The sequence below is a fragment of the Microtus pennsylvanicus genome, chromosome 2 (assembly GCF_037038515.1).
Source record: "Microtus pennsylvanicus isolate mMicPen1 chromosome 2, mMicPen1.hap1, whole genome shotgun sequence".
NCBI lineage: Eukaryota > Metazoa > Chordata > Mammalia > Rodentia > Cricetidae > Microtus > Microtus pennsylvanicus.
The window spans coordinates 97,933,162-97,939,740 of record NC_134580.1 but is presented as its reverse complement, the minus strand read 5'-3'; positions in this window follow the sequence as shown (position 1 = coordinate 97,939,740).

Genomic DNA, 6,579 nt, shown 5'->3' with positions numbered 1-6,579 from the left:
GCTCTTGCTCTTGTGCTCACTATCCCACCTTGACTCTTTAAGTTTATTCTTCTCAACTCAGCCATGGTACACATCAAAGATCCCTTGCCAAGTGTCGAGTTATACTTGGGAGGTTAAGACAGAAAGAGCATAAGGAACACAGGCCTGGCTAAGGCTGCATAATATGTCCAAGGCTAGCCTGAGCAGCGTACTAAGACCCTTTCTCAATAAATAAATGAACTGTTGAGGGATGGAACTCAGTGGTAGGGTACTCAGAAGCATGTGTAAGGCCTAAGGCTCAATCTCCAGTTAAAACCAACAATAATAGATGTGCATACTTCAAAATAGTAACCCCAGCAGAAGGATCACATCTAAGTGTAGCTTAGGCTATAAAGCAAGACCCAGTTTATATGTCTGTGTGTGTACATACATGTATACATACACAACATCACCTTTAGAGAGAAAACACTGTCTACTGTTATCTACTTGAAAAGATGTTTTGGATTAGGTTGAGGAAAATAAACTAAAACCCAGTGCCACTTCTGAAGAGTTTCCCCAGCTGTAATGCCTAGACATCTACTCACCATATTCTTGCACAAAGTCCATGGCCAAAATCCTCCAAAACGACCACAAAAGCTCCTGAATTTCTAGGTACCCTTAAGTCCAGTGCCCTCTGGGAAGGGGTCTTTAAATGTGTTCGTCACAGGATTGCTAAAAGGCCATAATCTAAGCAATCAATTTTAAAGGTGCTCTTGGAGTGAAATCAGATGAATTTTGAACCACCTACAAGGGTCCTCTAAGGAGTCAGGGACAAGTGTCTCCTTGTTGAGACTAATCAGTGTCTACATTGAGGGAATAGCTGTCCTGCTCTCTAAACCCCTTCTTAAGTGCTTTCCAAAATGTTGATTGGAAGTTTCCAGTCAGTATGAGAATAATTGAGCCTGCTCCCTGCATCTGTCTTTGAGTTCTTAGAATGAGGATAATTGAGCTTGCTCCCTGCCCGTCTTTGAGTTCTTAGAATGAAGATAATTGAGCCTGCTCGCCTGCCTGTCTTTGAGTTCTTAGAAACTTTAAGTGAGTTAATATGTAAACAGGTATTCAGAGTTCTTTCTGAAAAAGAACCCACACTGAGTACATGTCAGTTGTAATTGTTCCACTTTGGGGGTAGCCAGGTATTGCGATGCCCACCTGCAATCCCAGGACTTGGGAAGTGGAGTCAGGAACATTGGGAGTTCCAGGTCAGACTCAGCTACGTAGTAATTTCAAGACCATCCCAGGCTAGATAAGACCCTATCTCAAAGAACAAACAACTCACTGAAAACCAAAGATGGGCCAGCAAGATGACTCACTGAGTAAAAGCATTTGCCATGAAAGCCTGATCATCTGAATTTGACCCCCAGATTTCATCCAAGGTGGAAGGAGAGAACTGATCTCCAAAAGTTGTCTTCTGATCTCTACTCAGAAGTGCTGTAACAAGTGTATGCATACAGACATACTGACTAATATTTTAAATTAAAAAATAGCTAGGCATGGTTGTTGTAGGAGGCCGCATGTTTGTTTCTCAGCTGCCCAGCAGCTCAGGCCCAAAATAATCACACAGAAACCATATGATTTGCAATACTGTTTGGCCAATAGCTTAATCATATTCCTGGCTAACTCATATCTTTAAATTAGCCCATCTCGGGCTGGAGAGATGGCTCAGTGGTTAAAAGCACTGGCTGCTCTTCAGAGGTCCTGAGTTCAATTCCCAGCAACCACATAGTTGCTCACAACCATCTGTAATGAGATCTGGCACCCTCCTCTGGCGTGTGGGCATACATGGAGGCAGAATGTTGTATACATAATAAATAAATAAATCTAAAAAAAAACAGGTTAAATTAACCCATCTCCATTAATCTGTGTATCATCAGGAGACTGTGGTTTATCAATTAAAGTTCTGGCGTCTGTCTCCAGAGGAACTACATGGCTTCTCCTAACTCCACCTTCTTTCTCCCAGCATTCAGTTTAGTTTTCCCTGCCTGGCTCTACTCTACCCTCTCAGGCCAAGCCAGTTTCTTTACTCATTAACCAATAAAAGCAACAAATAGAAAGCCCTCCAACATCACGTGGTGACTTAGGCTTATAGTTCCAGCACTCAGGAGACAGAGTTTAAGATAGCCTGGTCTTCAGAGTTCGGGTGGTGGTGGTGGATGAAAACCTGTTTTTATTCAAGACCACTCTAAAAGACGAAAGTGTGTGTGTGTGTGTGTGTGTGTGTGTGTGTGTGTGTGTGTGCGTGTAAAGAGATCAAACAAAAAGTCTTTTTTGTTTTGTTTTTGCCCCTGAGACAGGGTTTCTCTATGTAGCCCTGGTTGTCCTAGAACTCACTCTGTAGACCAGGCAAACCTCAAACTCACAGAGATCCTCCTGCCTCTGCCTCTGGAGTGCTGGGAGTTAAGGCATGAGCCACCACCACCCAGCTGGGAAAGTGTTTTGAGACAGGGTCTCTCAGTTGGGCCTGAACTGCTGCTATGTTTGATCCTCTATCTTCTGAGTGTTTAGATTGCAAAATAGAAACCTTTTACTTTTTTTCTTTTTCTTTTTTTGGTTTTTTTCAAGACAGGGATTCTCTGAAGCTTTGGAGCCTGTCCTAAAACTAGTTCTTGTAGACCAGGCTGGCCTCGAACTCACAGAAATCTACCTGCCTCTGCCTCCCGAGTGCTGGGATTAAAGGCGTGTGCCACCAACAACACCAAGATTTTCATTTTTATTTTATTTTATTTTTTTACTTTTTACTGTATATTATTTACTTGAAAACCTAGAAAATGAAAAGCAGGGGCTGGAGAGATGGCTCAGAGGTTAAGAGCACTGCCTGTTCTTCCAAAGGTCCTGAGTTCAATTCCCAGCAACCACATGGTGGCTCACAACCATCTGTAATGAGGTCTGGTGTCCTCTTCTGGCCTTCAGACAGAATATTGTATACATAATAAATAAATAAATATTTTAAAAAAAAAGAAAGAAAATGAAAAGCAAATATTTAAAAGAGAAAAAACAAACTAAATAAAATAGAAAATGAAAAAACCATGGATTCCTAACAAGTTAGTTTGTATTTCTTTCCGTTGTTTTTCGAGACGAGGTCTCAAGTGTCCCAGGATGGCCTTTAACTGGCCAGGTATCCAAAGATGACCTCGAACTTCTGGTTCTCCTGCCTCTTCCACTTGAACCTGGCTTGTGTCACCTCTCCTAGCGCTGAAGAGGACTTTGTGTGTGCTAGGCAAGTACTCCATCAACTGAGCTAGTCCCCAGTCTTGTCTTGACGTTACATCTTTTTTTAAACTTGAAAATCAGTTAGACGGTCATTTTTGTTTTGTTAAAAAGGGTTTGACGTGGAAAACTCTATAGCAATTACTTTTTTATGGTAAGAACTACTTTTATTTTTATTTTTTTAAATATTTATTTATTTATTATGTATACAATATTCTGTCTGAAGGCCAGAAGAGGACACCAGACCTCATTACAGATGGTTGTGAGCCACCATGTGGTTGCTGGGAATTGAACTCAGGACCTTTGGAAGAACAGGCAATGCTCTTAACCTCTGAGCCATCTCTCCAGCCCCGGTAAGAACTACTAAAACATATAAGAAAAGATTAAAGAGCTCAGAGAAATGTGCAACCAGAGAGGATATAAATGGGCACTATAAGGAAGGAAACCCATCCACTGAAGAAACCCCCAGTTCCACAGTAGACCAGTAGAGATGCTGGTATACCTCCTACCAACGTGTTTTCCTTATGCTTTGGTTAGAGGACAACTTCCAGGAGTGAGTTCTCTCCTCCTACCATGCAGGTCCCAGGAACTGAACCGAGGTCATTAGTCTTGGTAGCCATTGCCTTTGCTCCCTGAGTCATCCTGCTGTCCTTTCTGTGGCCGGTACAGCAGCAAATCTGCAAACAGCGGAATCCTTGGTGTGCTGGTAAATCTGTCTCCGGAGACTACTCCCTAACAAATAAATAAAGGAAGGGAGAACACTAGGCTCAGGCCAGTGTCTAACCCCGTCCAGTCAGCTTTGCTTAGACGTTGGACTCTGGCTCAGTGATAAACTAAGGAGCAGAGTGATAGAGGAAGATCCTGACATTGACCTCTGACCTCTGCACACACACCAAAGTAACTAAATAAGCTGTGTACAAAGAACTAATCCTTGCCTACCATGTGCAAAAAAAAAAAAAATGTTGTGGTTTTTTTTTTGTTTTTTTTTTTGAGATAGGGTTTCCCAATAGCTATGAAGCCTGTCCTGGAACTCACTCTGTAGATCAGGCTAGCCTTGAACTCACAGAGATCCACCTGCCTCTGCCTCCGAAGTGCTAGGGTTAAAGGCATGAGCCAGCACTGCCCTGCCAAAAACTAAATTTTGAAAACAATCGAATTCAAAGTTGAATTGTGGTAAAAACTGGAATATACTATTTGTGGACAAACCCAATTTAGTAGTGGCTTAAATTGGAGAAAAGGGTTTTCTTTTCTTTTTTTCTTTTTTTTTTTTTTTTTGGTTTTTCGGTTTTTTTTTTTTTTTTGGTTTTTTTGAGACAGGGTTTCTCTGTGGCTTTGGAGCCTGTCCTGGAGGTAGCTCGGTAGACCAGGCTGGTCTCGAACTCACAGAGATCCGCCTGCCTCTGCCTCCCGAGTGCTGGGATTAAAGGCGTGCGCCACCATCGCCCGGCTTTTTTTTGGTTTTTCGAGACAAGGTTTCTCTGTGGCTTTGGAGCCTGTCCTGGAACTAGCTCTGTAGACCAGGCTGGGCTCGAACTCACAGAGATCCGCCTGCCTCTGCCTCCCGAGTGCTGGGATTAAAGGCGTGCGCCGCCATCGCCCGGCCAAGAAAAGGGTTTTCATGAAAAAGTCCAGATGCGCACAATAAATGCCGAGATTCTCTTTTCTGTCTCATGTGTGAGACAGAGCTCACTGTAGCCCAAGTTGGCCTCAGATTCATGTGCTGTTCCAGCTTCAGTCTCCTGAGCGCTGTGATTACAAGTGTGGCTGCCACTGGAATCCCGAGGCAGGTGCAACTGCCCTGATGCAAGAAGCCCTCAAATCCCAAACTCCTTTCAGTTCATTGCTGTTTTGTTAGTGGTTGTTTTCACTGCCATAGTTGAAGATGGCATTCTGTCATTTGTAAGTTCTAGAGAAAGCAGCCTCCTGCTGTCTGCAGTGGTGCTGGGGCTTCAACCTCAAGAGACAGTTGTCTTTTAAGAAAGGTTCCCATAGTGCTGAAGAGATGGCTCAGTGCTTAAGGCCACTGACTGCTCTTCCAGAAGACCTTTGTTCAATTCCCAGCACCCACATGGTTGTTCACAACAGACGGTAACTGTAGCTACCTAATGCTCTCCTCTGGCCTCTGAAGACATTGTAAACTTTAGGTACACTTATATACACACAGGCAAAAATCCATGCACATGAAGCAAGTTCCCAGAAGCATGTGTTACACAGTCATAAATACAGGCAAAATGCCTATACACATAAAATAAAAGTAAATAAATCTTCAGAAACAAACAAATGAAACAAGCTATCCTGGAAGCTATCGCACGACACTGCTAATCGTACTGCTATTTGCAATGGGGGCTTGGGAATATAACGATTATTTATATGCCCAGCTAAATATTGTATTGAAATGGACAGGTGGAAGAATATGTCAGTAATAATGGTTGGTTTTCTTTCAGGGCTCACCACCTGAATGTCATGACCAAGTTAGGGAATGCCAATCAGAAACTGAAGCCTTAAGTCTGCCTAACCCTTGTATCGAGGCAGAACCCAGCACTTGAGAATTTTTGTGAACCTGTGGCAAAGGTAACACTCTTCTCCAGCTCCACCTCAGGAGGGGACCAATGGTGAAGCCTCCCAGATCGTGGCTGTAATTTTTGCAGTTGTTTTTGGAACAGGGTCTTACTAGATAACAGGCACACCTCAAATCCTTAAACCTCATAGGAGGGATTATAGGCACGCTCCAGCACACATGACATTTGTGCTTGTCATTTTTCCCAGGACTGAAGATTGAACTCAGGCTTCATGTGTGCTACCAAAGCCCTCTATCAACCACTTAGCTACAACCCCAGCCCACGATTGTCATTTCAAAGAGGCCAGGTTTTTCTTATTTTGTCCACTTGTGGTGGAGACACCTATAATCTCAGCACCCAGGAGCCAGAGTAAGAAGAATTACCAAAAGTTCTAGGTCAGCCAGATCTACATAGTAAATTCCAGGTCAGCCAGGGCTACATAATAAGACCTTATCTCAAAATTAATCAATCAACTAATTAAAAAATAGTTGCCAGGCTGTGATGGCACACACCTTTAGTACCAGCACTCAGGAGGCAGAGGCAGGTGGATCTCTGTGAGTTTGAGGCCAGCCTGGTCTACAGAGCGGTTCTGGGACAGGCTTCAAAGCTACACAGAGAAATCCTATCTTGGGGGGGGGTGGGGGGGAAGAGTCACGGACTTGGTGATAGAGGATAGGTGGAATTTGGCCAACATGGAGGGAACTAAGTCAAAGGCTATAGATAAAGAATATATCGACGAGACTGAAAAGGTGGTTCATTTCAAGTCAGGAGCATTTGCAGACCACATTGGTTCAATTCT